This window comes from Eriocheir sinensis, unplaced genomic scaffold (assembly GCF_024679095.1).
Source record: "Eriocheir sinensis breed Jianghai 21 unplaced genomic scaffold, ASM2467909v1 Scaffold455, whole genome shotgun sequence".
Classification (NCBI taxonomy): Eukaryota; Metazoa; Arthropoda; class Malacostraca; order Decapoda; family Varunidae; genus Eriocheir; species Eriocheir sinensis.
The window spans coordinates 259,758-276,563 of NW_026111782.1; the positions used below are offsets into that span (position 1 = coordinate 259,758).

At 43.3% G+C, this 16,806-nt stretch overlaps 1 long non-coding RNA gene across 1 annotated transcript; it reads right to left on the minus strand.

Moving 5' to 3' along the window:
- Positions 1-11,889: 11,889 nt before the first annotated feature.
- On the minus strand, positions 11,890-14,089 carry LOC126992415 (uncharacterized). Its single transcript, XR_007746544.1, has 3 exons — positions 14,009-14,089; positions 12,928-13,010; positions 11,890-12,583 (listed from the first exon to the last, which is right to left on the minus strand). It is a non-coding gene; the product is annotated as an uncharacterized LOC126992415 (long non-coding RNA).
- Between the last annotated feature and the right edge of the window lie 2,717 nt (positions 14,090-16,806).

Below are 16,806 nucleotides of genomic sequence, written 5' to 3' on the forward strand. Positions count from 1 at the left end.
CGGCCCACTTCTCCCTTCTCGGTGTATCCGTTTTCAGTGTATTCCTCTCCTATATTTACTTTCCTCTGTTCTATTTATCTATCTACCTTTTATCAGCATTTTTTTCAATCTCAAACTCACTCTCAGATTCTTTCAGCTCTCACAACTATTTCCAAAGGCTACAAAGGAGATTAGTCGGGTTCTCATGAGTGTTTCTTCACGTTCATGGTCCAGAAGCCTTGGCAAACTCTCACTAGGCTCATAAAACTACCCATGGAAATACTACTAACATGACCTCTACCAAAGTGTTATCTAATGTGTGAATCGTGAAATGTTTGAGACTATTGGCCTTTTTTTCAATCTCATGGTACAGTAGCCTTGTCAAACTATCACCAGGCTCATAATACTACCCATGGAAATACTACTAACATAACCTCCACGAAAGCCTTGCCAAATGCGAGTGTGTGAGCCCCGAAATGTTTGAGAATATAGGCACTTTTCCACATACATAGTGCGGAAGCCTTGTTAAACTCCCCACAACTACTAACACAACTCCCACGAAAGCCTTACCATGTGTGAGGATATGTCAGCCTCGAAATACTTGAGTCACTCCTTTGCCTTATCTCCGTTTCTGCTTCGGCACTACACAGCAGGCACCGCATTTGGCAACTCCTCCTTGGGTCCTCTACTGCCCTCATCGCTCACGTCCCTGTCCTTTTTTTTTTTCTACCCTCTTCTACCTCTCCTCCTTACTGCCTCTTTGCTTACCCTCCGTTCTGCCTCCAATGGTCAGTCCCAGCTCTTGTTCCTTCACCTCCAGCTTGCCTTCCTTCCCTCATGGCCCTTTCCTCTTTTTCTGGCCTCTTCTGTCTGTTCTCCCTACCGCCTCCCACACTTTATTCCGCCACCTCTCTGCTCACCCTCCGTCCTGCCTTCAATGGTCAGTCCCAGCTCTTGTTCCTTCACCTCCAGCTCGCCTTCCTTTCCTCGAACCGCCAATCCTTTCGTCTGAACTCTTCTGATCTCTTTACATCCAACCCTCGCCTCAGTTTCCTCTCCTCCTCCCCTTCTCTGTGCTTTCACCGGTGTCTTAGAATAGAAGAGCAACGCTTGACAGAAGTGTGGCCGTGTGACATTTGATAATAGACATCTACTGAAGGGTACAAAGGCGGTGGCTGAGCGGTTAGAGTGGGAGCTATCAACCCAGACTCTCGATGCTTGCTCTAAAGAGGATCAAAGATGGGCTCCGTGGGGCAGCATCAGCCAAGCAAGCAAAAAGAAGAAAAAAGAAAAGAAAAAAATACTCCCTCGGTTAGAAATTTTATCTCTGTGCCTGGAAAGGTTATAATGCCGCCATGATGCCGATAGTTTATGAATAGTCGTGACTGCAATGGCCTCGGCTGTTATGTTTCACGTTGATTACACGTTATAATTTTCTTGTCCCACCCACATCCCATTTTAGGTGACGAGGGAAGGGCGAGGGCGAGGGCTTCCTGGACAATGGTAAGTGAATAAACAGATAAATGGTCTTTGTTTTTATCTTCTACGTCGTTTACGTTAAGGGTTGTCCATTTTTCCTCACCACATAATATTTTCTCACCCACGACAGGCTCAAAGGCTAATGTGACGGAGATGAGCACCGGGGCCACGCGCAGCTATAGCGGATGCTCTCAACTTTACTGCCTTACATAATATTTTGGATGGCCACGAAAGGGCAAGGGCGGGGGTGTGGGAGCAGCGATTAGCGGGCTTTTTTTCTACACTTTTTTGTTGCGCTTGAGTTGACTCCCTTCCTGTAAATAAATAAATAAATAAACGACTAACCCTATCAATGACCTCTGCTGTAATTTTTCTATATATTGCTCACGGTTCATCTTTATTTCTTAACCCATAACATTTAAGGCGAGAAGGAAAGGGCAAGGGCGAGGGTGAATGCTTCCTGGTAAACAACTAACCAAATCCATGACCTCTGCTGTAGTCATTTTTATATGCTGCTCACGGTTCATCTTTATTTCTCACCCCAGAACATTTAGGGCGAGAAGAAAAGGGCAAGGGCGAGGGTGGAGGCTCCTGGTAAACATGTTTAACCCAATCAATGACCTCTGCTGTAATCTTTCCTATATATTGCTCACGGTTCATCTTTATTTCTTAACCCAGAACATTTAGGGCGAGAAGAAAAGGGCAAGGGCGAGGGTGGAGGCTCCTGGTAAAAAAACTAACCCAATCAATGACCTCTGCTGTAACCTTTTATATATGCGGTTTAAGGTTTACCTTCATTTCTTACCCCATAACACTTTAGGTGACGAGGCAAGGGCGAGGGCGAAGGCTTCCTGGGAAACGACTAACCAAACCAATGACCTCTGCTTTAATCTTTTCTATACGTCGCTAACAATTCTACTTTATTTCTTACGCCATAGCACTTTAGGAGACGAGGAATGGGCAGTGACGAGGGTGAATGCTTCCTCGTAAACGACTAACACAATCAATGGCCTCTACTGTAGCCTTTAATATATGCTGTTTACGGTTTACCTTCATTTCTCACCCCATAACACTTTAGGTGACAACGAAAGAGCAAGGGCGAGAGTGAAGGCTTCCTGGCAAACGACTAACCAATCAATGACTCGTGTTTCATCTCGCGGGCACAGCGGCTCCGTCTATCTCCCATGACGAATGACCCGCCTGCCGATCGGTCACCCGGGTCGCTGTCCTGCACTAACACGACCATTTCCAGCAGCAGCGGCAGCGGCGGCCTAAAGGAGAGCGACAGGTGTTTGGTTGGTATTTTCAGACGCTTCCACTTCACGCTCCTCTCACGTCAACTGTTTACAAAGGCCTAAAAGGAGATTAACAGGGTCTGCATGAGTGTATTTTTACGTTCATGGCACAGTGGAAGAATTGGACTACCACCAGGGTCATGAACGTACCTCTAGATATGTCCCAAACACCTCCGAAAGTCTTGTCAAACGTGTGTGTGCTGTGGGATCGAAAAGCTTAAGAATATGACCCTCAGACGCTTCCACCCCTTACATCAACTGTTTACAAAGGCCCAAAAGGAGATTAGTCCAGGTTTTCATGAGTGTTCTTTAACGTCCATGGTAAAGAAGAAGGATCAAACTACTACCGAGGTCATAAACGTACTTCTAGGAACGCCCCAAACACCTACGAAAGCCTTGTCAAATGAGTGTGTGCTAGGCGAAAATGTTCAAGAGAAAGGCCCAGTGACCTGAGTGTCTGCGCAGCGCTCCGCGGTACTTCCAGTTGCTGGGTGATTTTGGGCGGTCGATTCAAGCTATGTCTATTAAACTATATATATATATATATATATATATATATATATATATATATATATATATATATATATATATATATATATATATATATATATATATATATATATATATCATCTACATTTGTAGTAAGAGAGAAAGTACAGGAAAAGAAAGGCGAAATGTATTGATTATGTACTCTCTCTCTCTCTCTCTCTCTCTCACACACACACACACACACAGGCAAGGGGTTGAGGTGAAGGGAAGGCGGAGGAAGTGGTGCGGGCGTGCCCCTGGCGTGGCGGGGCCGGAATGTAAACACACAGGCCTCGGCGGACAGGTGCATGGGGAGGGCCTCGCCGCGCCGCCTCTGCCCGGCCCTGGCTGTACGTGTTCTTTTTCCCCTTTGTATGCCTTTGTTTGTTTAGTGTTTTCAAGTTAAATGTTTCCCACTCGTGTAAAACAGTTCGCCTATGTTGTAGTGGGATGTTTTTCTTCTCTTTCCGTCATCGCCAGAGCTGTCTTCCTTCAGTCTGGCGGCGGTGTGTTTCAAGCAGGTCGCAGCAGCGTATGCAGCGCGTGCGTTCCCTGCTCGTGTGTCCTCTGCCTGCACCGGCAGCCCTGACCTTGGAGGCCGGAGCAGTAACCAAGTCAGTTCGCTCCACTTCAAAACAGTGCGCGGAAGGAACACGCCGGAGAATGTTCATTAGTCAGATACGAGCAAACAAATGCTGTTGTTCAGTTTATTTTATCCCTCTCATGCACATCGGCGCGCCATAGAAGGCAGCATTAGTTTTGTCACTTGACAACGGGCCGCGCCATTACGGGTGAGAGGACCACTTGACGCTACTCAACGGAAGACCAGCCCGCCGAACCCTCGCCGGGATGGGGGCGGGGCGAGGCGGGAGGGCAGCGCCACAGCACAGCGCCCGCACGGCTGGCGGCCCCGATCCCAACGGGCCCACGGGACGGCCGTGGCCCGGCCTTTTATGTTGGTGCCTGTTTTACTGAGTGACTGAGCTCCCGTGGAAAACAAGTTGGCTTTTACGCCGCACCAAAGAAAGTACCGGCACAAAAAGGGCGAGCCCGAGTCACGCCAGGGAGGCCCGCACAAAGCCCCGGCCAGCCCCGGCCAGGCGCCGCCACAATGGAAGGGCAGACTAACTTTCCTGCCGTCTGCAGGTAGGAGAAAGACAAAGAGCCGCGGAGGAGTTGCTCGTTATCCCCGTCGCCAGATTGCGCTCCCGGCCACTGGTGGATTACAGCAGCTTTCAAGATACATATCCATTTATTGTAACTGTCAGCTGCGAGGGGAAAAAGCCAGAACGAGACGGGATGAAAGAAAAGGAGAAAATGGGATAGGGAGGAAACACGGGCTGAGCGAGGCTTTGATCAGCAGGGACAAAGGGAGAGAGGACGGAGTCACCTCGTCCTGCCTCGCCGTCTGCCGGGACGCGAAAAACTACCTCGCCCGCTGCTGCGCCTCGCCTTTGTTTGTGCCGAGACTTTGTCCGACTCTTTGAGCCGCCCTCAAACTTTGTCTTGTGTCTCACGCTTCTTACGTCCCGGCCGTCATCGAGTTAACTTGAGGCTTCACCTCTATTCAGGAGCAGTAAGTAGCGGCCTTTTTTTTTTTTCCATTATTGGTATCTTTCTTTCCATGCCCTTGAACTGTCTCCTTTTCTGTAAAAAAGAAAAAGAAATACTGGCGGGACGCGACTTAAACAGCAAAAAACATCCTGACCCTCAACATTTAAGTCTGTATTTTTAAACGTATCTGCCCTGCAGTTCGTCTGTTTGAAAAGCCTCTCGTGGAAGTCGCTGGGGTTCTCATGGGCTCCTATGAAAGCCTTGTCAAATGTGTGTTTCTTAGGTTAATGGTACATAAGAAGGGTCATACTACAACCAGGGTGATTAAACTATCCCTGAAAATGGCCAAAACTCCCATGAAAGCCTTGTCAAATGCGTGTTTCTTAAATTAATGGTACATACGAAGTGTCATACTACAACCAGGGTGATTAAACTATCCCTGGAAATGCCCAAAACTCCTATGAAAGCGTTGTCAAATGCGTGTTTCTTAGGTTCATGGTACAGAAGAAGGGTCATACTACCACCAGGGTCATTAAACTATCCCTGGAAATGCCCAAAACTCCTATGAAGGCGTTGTCAAATGCGTGTTTCTTAGGTTCATAGTACAGAAGAAGGGTCATACTACCAGGGTCATTAAACTACCCCTGGAAATGCCCAAACTCCTAGGAAAGCCTTGCCATAATGTGTGTCCCTGGGCCCCGGAATGTTTAAGAAAGTGACCCTTGGAAAACGCATGTAAATTCCGTGCATTACTTGGCTCTGTACCGCTTAACGTGACAAACGTTCAGTAGGAATGATAAAACAAATGCAAGTGACAAGCTGTAAGGAGAGCAATGGCGGGTTATTCTTCACTGTTAGTCACAAATGTTAAGCAGGAATAAAAAAAGGTAGTAACAAACCATAAGGAGAGGATTGGCGGGTGTTATTTTTTACCGTGTGTGTGTCTGTGTGTTGGGCGGGTGTCGCCAAGGCCATGAACAGACCCCAGTTCCATCCATAACAGCTCGGAAGGGAGGGCTTCACCAGGGTCCCAGACAGGCTGCTGTGTCCTGGTAATGGGTGTGTTATTCTTTCCCGTGGCAGCTGTGTTTGCGTTACGTCGCCAAGGTCATGCATGAACAGAGTCCCATTCCACCCACCACAGCTAGTAAGGGTCGAGGGGTGTTCAGTAGGCTCCCAGAGAGGCTGCTGTGTCCTGGAAATGAGTGTTATTCTTTCCCGTAGCAGCTGTGTTGGGTGCATGCTTGGGTGAGGTCGCTAATGCAAGAACAGCGCCCCAACAAGCCGCCAGAGAAGAGGGAGGGTCGAAGGGTTTCACCAGGGTCCCGGGAGGCTGCTGTGACCTGGCAATGGGTGTTATTCTTTCCCGTAGCAGCTGTGTGTTGGGTGCATACTTGGGTGAGATCGCTTGAGCCAAGAACAGCGCCCCAACCAGCCGCGACAGCAGAGGGAGGGTCGAGGGGGTTCACCAGGGTCCCGGGAGGCTGCTGTGACCTAGATTGGCGGGTCGCGGTGATGAGCGAGCAAACAAACCTCGTCTTGACAAGCGCAGCTGAGGCGGAGCACTACCACCACCACCACAACCACCCAGCACCCACCCCCTCTCCTCTCCTCCCACCTTTCCGTGCGTCACCGCCAGGGAAGTCATCAGTGTTTTTACCACAAGACGAGTTACTAGATTTTTTTCATGCGCGTGCAATCGTGTACGACATCAAAGCTTACAGCGCGCACCTCTCGCCACAAGGAAGGCAGCGAGCGACGATGAGTGGTCAGGCATATTCTCAAGCATTTCGGGGCTTACACACACACTTACATTTGTTAAAAGTTTGGTATAGGTTATGTTAATATTTCCAAGGGTTGTTTTATGAGCCTAGTGGTAGTCTGACAAGACTACCACAGCAATAAAAATAATAAAAATAAAAATAAATGCACACGTTGAACGAACTAAGTGCAAAGCTAACAATGACGACAATATCGTAGGCTGCAGCACGGCGGGCAAACACCAGCCTGTGTGTGTGTGTGTGTGTGTGTGTGTGTGTGTGTGTGTGTGTGTGTGTGTGTGTGTGTGTGTGTGTAATTTATCTACCTACATTCATCTATCTATACCTTCCTCGATATTTGAATCTTTCTATCTATCTTGCCATCAATTTACTATTTCATATATTTCTATTAATCTATCAGAGGGGGGAGGCAGTAATTGGGTCTTTAATGGGCGAGTGGCGGTGAGGGTCGAGGGTCGAGGGGATAGGGCGAGGGGCGAGGCAATGATCTTAATGACACCCTCTGACCCCCAACCTTCGCCCGAGGTAAAACATTTGCTTAGTCTTAAAAGGAGGAAGGTGGACGGCCGCGTCAGGCAAACTACAGGCGTCCTTTGATCGTCCAGAGTCACGTTAGACACCGGCGAGCAGAGCCGTGTTCCTCGTGGCCCTTAAATGGACGGAAAGTGGCCGCGTCAGGCAAACTGCAGGCGTCCTTTGATCGTCCAGAGTCACGCTAGACGCCGAGGAGCACCGCGTTTCTTGAGGCACAGCTGCCACATGCTCACAGCCAAGTCTTGGTGAACCTTCCTCGGAAATATTGAGAAACAGAAACCAAGACTGGGCTTCGATATGTCTTAGGGCGATCTTGGTCTTCTGAATAATTGTTACTGAAAAGCCAGTCTGTCGAAGGATGGCCAGAAAAGGAGAATGAAAACGTGTGTGATGCAGCAAGGATGAAAGAATCATGACAGAATAGAAGGGTTACAAGAATCATACCAGAGCACGCAGGGAACAAGAATCATATCACAGGAGGCAGGGTACAAGAATCATACCAGAGCACGCAGTGAACAAGAATCGTATCAGAGGAGGCAGGGCACAAGAATCATGACAGAGTACAAACCTTTGTGACGCAGGCAGAATACAAGAATCACGGGTGCAGAAAGTAACGCTATTTATGGAGTCTGACGCAGGCAGGGGCAACATTCACAGCCAATCATAAGATTTTAAGCATCAAGTCCACGAGGAGATGAGGTACATGAATATTAATGTTTTTACAGTACAAGAGGGAGCATAATCAGTCAGTCAATTGGGGCATAAGCCGGGGGCGCGTCGCAACGCCCACCCTACGACGTCAAACCCGCGGGTTCCTCCGGGCAGGTCCCTATGTAGTTCTCTTCCCGTCCCAAGTACCTGCCGGTAGGATCTGTTGATTTCCTCAATCCACAAACTATGTGGGCGTCCCCTCGGCCTCCTCCACTCGGGGTTAACTCTTACAAAAACAACCCAGTGATAAAGATTGACTTCTGGGTACCGTGCTGGAGTTGGTGTCCACGCACTCTGCAGGTAACAGGCCTCAAATCAGTCTTACGAAATGATTGCCGGTTTGACACAATGTCATTCCAGCGATATCCCGTGATTCTCCGCAGACAATACCAAATGCATCAATCCGCAGTTCAAGGGCGAAATAAAGATTAAACAAAAAAAAAAGTCCGCTGTAGTCAACCCCGCAAATAGTTGACAGAGCAGCCGACAATCGGGTGGAGAAGGGTCTTGGAACTCCCCTGGTAGAGCTGCAAAGACGGCGGTGATCGCATCTTGCTGACGTTAGTGCCGGGTGCAGCAGCGAGCCACGCGACGCCACTCAAGGCTGTCACCACGCTCGCCGTCACGTGTCAAATCAAAGCCAGGCGCCGCGGACATGACTGGCTGGTTCGTTTATATGTTTGCGGCGCGCACACGTATTTTTCGGTTCCGATCACATGAGTCATCATATTATTTTGCCGGGAAGGGAGGCAGCTCAGAGGCAAGAAAATAAACATAAACGAGAGAGCCTGCTAAACGCTGCTCCGGGAAAAAAAGATAAAAGAACGAGAGGTCAAGAGAGGTCAGTTTCGGGTGGCGAGGCGTCTTGAAACTCTCCTCTCGCATTCTTAACGTGTCGGCGCCTCACTCAGTTCGCCTGTTTGAAAAGCCTCCCGTAGAAGCTGACGGACCTTTCACGAACTGCTTTGTGATCCCGGTGATAGTTTTACACGACTTCAGCGTCACAAAAGGGAACAACACTCATAAAAACCCGGTTAATCTTCTCCGTGGCCTTGGGCAATAGTCGTAACGGCAGCCCGAGGCGTTGAAGAATATGGACCTGTGTGATTTCAAAGTTCATCAAATCGAATGTTATAAAAGAAATGTGTGTTTAAATATTCTTGCTAAGGTTTGAAATTACGGGATGTTGTTATTTCGTCTCTTTCTAGCATTACTTTCATGCATTTATATTTTCTCTATTTATTATCACCCTTTGGATATATATTTTTCATAACATAATATATTTTTCAAGACGAGTAAATAACACAATGATTATTTATCTATTAATTCACCCATTTATTTATTTCATTATTATTATTTTGTGTGTGCAGCAATACATCAATAACGGCTGACTAAGAAGGGGACACCACGCCCGCACGCTAACCACTCGGCCACCGCCTCCCCTACTGCCAATTGAAGTGTAGAGGGAGACGGTCTGAAGAGTCACCTTGTTTCCTCCGCCACTCCCTCGCTGCACATCACTCAGTCCGAGGACGCGGAAGCCTCAACAGGGAGCCAAGCTTTGGGGCGGAGGCATGATGATGGTGGCGTCAACCCTACCGAACGAACTGCCACACAGGAGGAGGAGGAGGAACAAGGAAAAGAGAAAAAGAGAAGGAAGAGGAGGAGGAGGAGGAAGAAAAACAAGAAGATAAAGAGGGAAAAGAAGAAGAAGAAGAAGAAGAAGAAGAAGAAGAAGAAGAAGAAGAAGATGAAGAAGAAGAAGAAGAAAAAGAAGAAGAAGAGGAAGAAAAAGAGGAAGAAAAGAAAAGAAAAAAGACGAGGCGGAGGAGGAGGAGGAAGAGGAGGAGGAGGAAGTGGAGGAGGAGGAAGAGGAAAAGGTGGTATAGATTGGATGTAAAGCTGGTTGACATGTGGCTTCGACTGTTGAAGAAATTTAGAAGTGATCATCTAAATATTAGCGAACGAGAGAGAGACGGTGCAAGGGAGGAGGAGGGGGCAGCGGCTGAGGCTAAGGACAGGGGCGAGATAGATAGAGGGATGGTGTTCTTAGACGCTCCCTTCCCTTACATCAATCACTTCTAAAAATCCAAAAATGAGGTCAAACGCGTCCCAATGCGTGTTTCTTTAATTTCACGGCGTAGGAACATTCTCAAACTACCACCAGGGTCATAAAACTACCCATGGAAATGCCCACAAATCATACGAAAGCCTTGTTAAATGTGTGTGCTTGGGCTCCGAAAGGTTTGAGAACATGACCCGGAGAGCGTTGCACGGTGGCGGCGAAGGGCTTCGAAATGCTTGATAATATGATCGATATTCTTAAATGTTCCCTTCCCTTACATAAATCATATCTAAAGGCCAAAAAAGAGTGTTTCCTCACGCTCACGGTGCAGAAACTTTGTCAAACTACCACCAGGGTCATAAAACTACCCATGGAAATGCCCACAAATCCCACGAAAGCCTTGTTAAGTGTATGTGCTTGGGCGACGAAAGGTTTAAGAACATGACCCAGAGAGCGTTGGTGGCGCCGAGGGGGCGTGGAAGGCGGGGACCGAGGCATCAGCAGGGACCTCCTCGAGTGTGTTAGTGAAGTGTACCCGAGAAGCAAGTTTGAACACACGAGAAAACTTCATTCACACGGAGAAAAAGTTATATATGTTAGCAGCACGAGCGAGTGACTGCCAGGAAGGAAATTACTGTAAGTGGAAATAATAAAGTATCAAAAAAAAATGTGATTAATGCGAAAAGGGGCACATGAACAGAACAAGATCACAGAAAAAGTTATAAATGTCCACGGCACGAGCGAGTGACTGCCAGGAAGGAAACTGTTAGTGGAAAATAATATAAAGTGTCGAAAAAATGGGATTAGTACGAAAAGGCACCCGAGAAGAGAACAAAAACACAAACAAATATATTACAAATGTCTATAGAACGACCTACGACGAGAGGCAAATTCTGTTAACTTAAAGTGCAAGAAAACGAAAAGAAAAAGGGAAAAAAAACTTGCTTTATAGCACAAAAACGGAGCAAAAAAACACGGCAATAAATCACAAATGTCTATAGAACTACCGACGACAGAAGGCAAATTCTATTAACTGTTAAACTGCAAGAATGCAAGAAGGAAAAAAAAAAAAAAAACGTGATCAATAGTCCAGAAACAGAACAAAAACAAAACAAAAATAAATTACAAAATGTCTATGGAACTACCGACGACAGGAGGCAAATTCTACACTGTAAAAAATTAAAGGTATAAAAAGGGTAGACATAGGGTATATCTGGTGTTCGAAATAGTAGACCCTATTGGGGTATTTTAGAAATGTGATATACCCTTAACACAATACCCCTATGAAGGGTATAACATATATTTACAATACCTTTACATCGGGGTATATCCAAGGCAAAAGATACCCTGCTGCAGGGTATTCTAGGCTATATATATACCATCGTACCTTAATCCATTATACCCTTATATATGGCTACAGATTAGGTATCACAAGAGGACTTCAGTTGAAAAGTTTATTATAATTTCTACAGACGTTTATAAGTATAATTATAAGGCATAAAAATATAGAAAATAGATTAAAGTTGTACACAGCTACACGCAGTATACAGATGACATGAAGACACCAAAAAAAAATATATATATATATATATATACTATATATATATATATATATATATATATATATATATATATATATATATATATATATATATATATATATATATATATATATATATATATATATATATATATATATATATATATATATATATATATATATATATATATATATATATATATATATATATATATATATATATATATATATATATATATATATATATATATATATATATATATATATATATATATATATATAAAATTAACATATCATTTTCATGAAAACAAATTTATACGTGAAAATCAATGCCATATAACCACATAGCATTTATTTAACCTATATGAGCCAATGAGAGATAAGTTCTACATTTGCGGCTGAGCATGACAAAAATGTAAAGTGTTCTTTGTCTTTAAACGTAGAGCTTCTAAATAAAAGAAAAAAATATGATATTCTTAATTACTCTGAAAAGAACATGTCCTTGAAATAAATTTGCTATTCTAAAAACCATAAAATAGACAACAGTGAGTAAGACAAGTTACATGCTTAATTACTATTGAAAGAAGAGTTCTTTTAGTAAATTTGCAATAACATATGTAGAAAACTTTGAAACACAAAGGATTTCTGTCGGGCAGTGTTAAAGGTTTGATATTGGATACCGAAAAGAAAGTGAATTTCTCTCATGCCCTCTGACACATCCCTGACCCTGTTCCTATGGCACTTGGTTATCTTTAAAAAAATAAATAAATAAATAAAAAATAACGCCAATTATCAGTCATGTATGGCATTGATAAAGTAAATTCAGTCTTTTATAAGTTAGTGAAGAAAATTATAACTTCATACCAATCTTTTTTGCCCAAGTAGAGACACATGCAGGTAGTTTAGTATTGTGTTGAAATATGTATGACTCTAAGAACAGTAACGTCTTTTCTATTTCCTTCGGGTATTCCAACGAAAATACCCAATATGACTGAAACAGAGCTTCCAAAGCATTTGTAAACTTTGATGATTTTGTTGCCAGAAGAGGTGCCCCGTTGATGTGAAGCTGGTATTCGCCTCCTTCACAGGTAAGAACTGGAGCTGGAGATTTGATATTCTGGAAAGAAGGACCATCTATGTCAAACGACTGAACCAAAGAGAGCGGGAAAAGTTTGTTTAGCGAGTCACTTAAGTATAATAGCAACTATGAAATTAATGAACTTGTTTGCCACCTATACTGGCACAATGCCCAGTAGGAGAAAACAAATATAATCTTCGATCCTTTTCTGACTTAGCAGAATTCGTTTTTGTCGGAAAAAGCCATTGCCGTATGATACGTTCTGTTGACATCACATGCACAGAAAAAGCAGGAGAATTTTTTATTTTAAGGCAGCTGATGAAATATATTCTTAGTAATAGTTGCATACCATAAATACAATGTATAAAAATACAGTAAATTACCTCATTCGAATCAGCGAGTAGATACGTCGCATCCTCTCTAAAAAGCGATGGCAGAAGTTGCACAGCAAACTGCAGGCCACATTCTGTGAAGTTAATCGTAAATAAATACAATAATACTAAATGGTAAACGGTAAAAGAGGTTTTGTGATAGTTTTAAAGGGGCTGAGTGTTTGAATAAATTTTACTGTGTGTTACGGGCATTAATAGAGAATATAAAGTTCTGATAATAAAAACAGATGTTAGGACACGTTGTAATTGGTATATCCTAGATAGTTTTGGGCTCAGCTAGGAAATAGGTTCAGCTTGGTTTACAATAGGGCGGTTGATGAGTGATGTAAACTAACTAAAAACAGTAGCAATTTAAATCTTTTGAACACAGCTGAAGTCCAAGTGGAGATTAGATAAATTTATGGATGGGAATATGATGAATGATTCACCATTAGGAGCCGTCATGTGTATATATAGGCCGACCGGCAACTTGTAGTCTCCTTTCATCCTTGTGTATTCTTGTGTAGGTCATGGGTGGTAATAGAACAATGACTAAAAAACTATCTAAGCCAACTGCAAACATATTTACCATGAATCATTAAACCTTATTATTCAAAAAAAGGTAAGAGGTCACAGCAGAAAGTGGATTTTTCTTACGAGTGGAACAGCAGTGGGAGATTATCAAGTGGTTGAAAGGGTTAAGTGAAGCTCGTCGAGATGGTATGGACACGTGATAATAATGAATAAGGATAACTTGAGAGATAGAGCAGTCAAGGAACGGAATATGCTGAAAGTGATTGCCTGAGAAGGGACAGCTGGAGACACTAACTCGTGGTATCACAACTGGTAAAAAGTTCCAGACACAATAGAAATAAAAACACTCAACGAAAGAATAAAAGAAAACTTTGATAAAGTAGTTACGACTAGTATGTCTGGACACTATAACCAAGTATATAAAGATAATTTTTTTGACGTGATTGTGACATAATTCTACTGACCACCTATTAATGACAAATAAAATTATCACCTTTATCTTAAAAAATAATGACTATTGTTATCACGTTCACCTTTAAAGAAAGAAATAAATATTTACCGATTCTTTTATCTTCATTCAGACTGCTGTCCAAGTCCTCTTGGTATTTTGAGAAGTACTCTTTGTAACCGTTGCAACGGACTTGGTATACTTCATCAACTCAAGTAGTGATGTATGGAGTTGGAGGTAAGAGTTTTCAAGGGGCTTCAAAATACCATGTCGTTCAGCTTCCCTTGCAAGCTGAAACATCTTGGTGTTAAAAACATAGTATTTTTTTGTCGTTAAGTGCATGGCCTCTGCACCATATATATGAATAAAATGTCTGATGCTTTCACTGAAATATGTTATAAAAATTATTCATAAATAATAATGAATTCATCAGCGACAGATAATAACATAGCTCGTCATATAGCACAACCCTAAACATCGAAATAAGACAACAAAGATTTTGAAAACTCACAAAATTTCTTCGCCTCAGGGCTGGAAACTCTGAGATGATGTCAGCCACTGACAAACGTTGATCGTTGATCCTTTTCCAACGGTAGACAAATGTTCTGTCCATTTTTACAGCAATCACTGCAAGATCAGGTGACCCTTTTCTCAATTCTGCATTCAGTGCATCTATGTGGGCGCGTGTAGTCACCTCATCATCTTCATGTCCCTCAAATCAACCTGGAAAAAAATAACTTTATCAGAAAAACTTCAGTGATAGTTCTAAGACATATCGTCATCATCATCAGCAAGCACATATGCAGCCGGTGTCATAACTATGCAAACAATACTAAGAAGATAAAATTCTTAATCCACACCTTGAGCTTTTGCCTTTTCTTGCGTGGTTGAACTTCTTCCTTTTCTGACAATGCCGTACTTTTCCGACCTCCTGTTACTGGACAGCCAAATTTTTCTTTAAGAATTTTCACAGTGTTGTGTGATGTTAGTGGCACTCGAATGTTTTCATCTTGGTACGAAGGACATCCTCCAACATTTCTGTTGAAAGACACATTACAAAAGTATTGCAAAATAACTACGGTATAATTAGTAGTTCCGCGCACGGGAGGCCTACCTATGAAGTAAAGCATCTCAAAGAAAAACATCAAAACTTTATCTTATGGCTTGGTAAATTCACCTTGTACCTTCATGAATCATGAATAGTCTATTTATTAGTGAAACGTTCAGCAAAGTGTCAGATACTTTATCTTTATGGTTTAATTGATTTTAATGTTTAATATGTTTTCCATTTTGGTGATGGCATTTCTCCACAATATGGAGGCGGAACTAAATGAGAAAAAATAAAATAAACAAATGTGAAATATCCAACAAATTAAATATGTGGGAGGAGTTAACATGTTAAGTTTTAATGGGTGTGAAGTATGAAAATGACGATAAGCGGCTTTATGTATACAGTGCGATATGACATAATAAAAATAATATGCAGTTACCATGCCTTAAAACACCGCGCGGCTTAGTAACAGATAAATGTTTGTGGTTCTGGTTCACTCTTGCATAAGGGGTCTGGACAGTATAGGAGTGAGCTTGTAAAGAAAGAAGTGTACAGCGAGGCCCGGCCCTGGGAGACGGGGAGGTATGTAGTTAGAAAGTCCAGAAGAGCAGTTAGCATGAAAATAGCGATAGAAAATTGAGTGAGTGGAAACATCGCGGCGAGATTTGAGAGGTAGAAGACAGGTAATAAGAGGAGGGGATCTAATGAGACGGAAAGCCTTTGAATCCACTCTGTCCAAAAGAGCTGTGTGTGTTGAACCTCCCTACACATGGCCTGCATACGCCATACAAGGGCGGACAAGGCACCTGTATATTGAAAGCAGTTGATTGGGGGAGAAAAACGGCTGAAGACGATACAGAACGCCTAACCTCGAGGAAGCTGTCTTAGCAAGAGATGAGATATGAAAATTCCAGTTGAGTTTTGGGGTAAAGGATAGACCAAGGCTGTTTAGTATGGGTGAGGGAGACAGCTGTGTGTTACTGAAGAATAGGGGAAAGTTGTGTGGAAGATTTTGTCGAGTAGGTAGATGAAGAAATTGAGTTTTTGAGGCATTGAAGAAAACTAAGTTCCTCATTCCCCAGTCGGAAATGATAGAAAGGTCTGAGGTTAAGCGTTCTGCAGCATCGTTCCTTGATAACTGCAGTTCCTGTTGATTTGGGTGTCTGTGGAATAGTGCAAATTAGTCATGCAAGATGCATGATTGTTACTTTTTTGGCGGTCAAACAGCCCATACATGACGACACGTTCACTGATGCAAGTGACAAAAAAAAATTAGTACGGCCACTCATTTATTTACGTTTAACCATTAAATTTAGAGTTATATGTGTTCTAATTAAATAATAAGAACATGGATTACACAGGCGAAATGCACATCAAATTAATAAAAACATGCATTCTTACTGGGTCTCCAATGTGTGGATATTCACTAAACAGGGCATCTAGTAGGTTGGTGTATCCCTGTTTTGAAGGTGTCCTGGAGGAAGATAAGGGGGTACTTATAGTGTGAATGTACTATATATATATCTCTTGTAAAAGAATGCAGGTTATACACTATAATATTCAACTGAGCAACATCTAAAGGCCGATCTACACAATCAGTGGGCACCTGTGGTGCTGGAGCACGCAACTCATCAGTTTCGAGGGATGGTGGTGAAGCATGGCAGAAACTCTCCGAGCGGTCAGGGATGGTGCTTCAGTTGTTCGCGTCTACACTATCATTTTCCAGGTACTCGCCGTTACCATACTCCAAAACCACAGGTGCCCACTGATAGTGTAGACCGGCCTTTAGTCTCTCTCTCTCTCTCTCTCTCTCTCTCTCTCTCTCTCTCTCTCTCTCTCTCTCTCTCTCTCTCTCTAT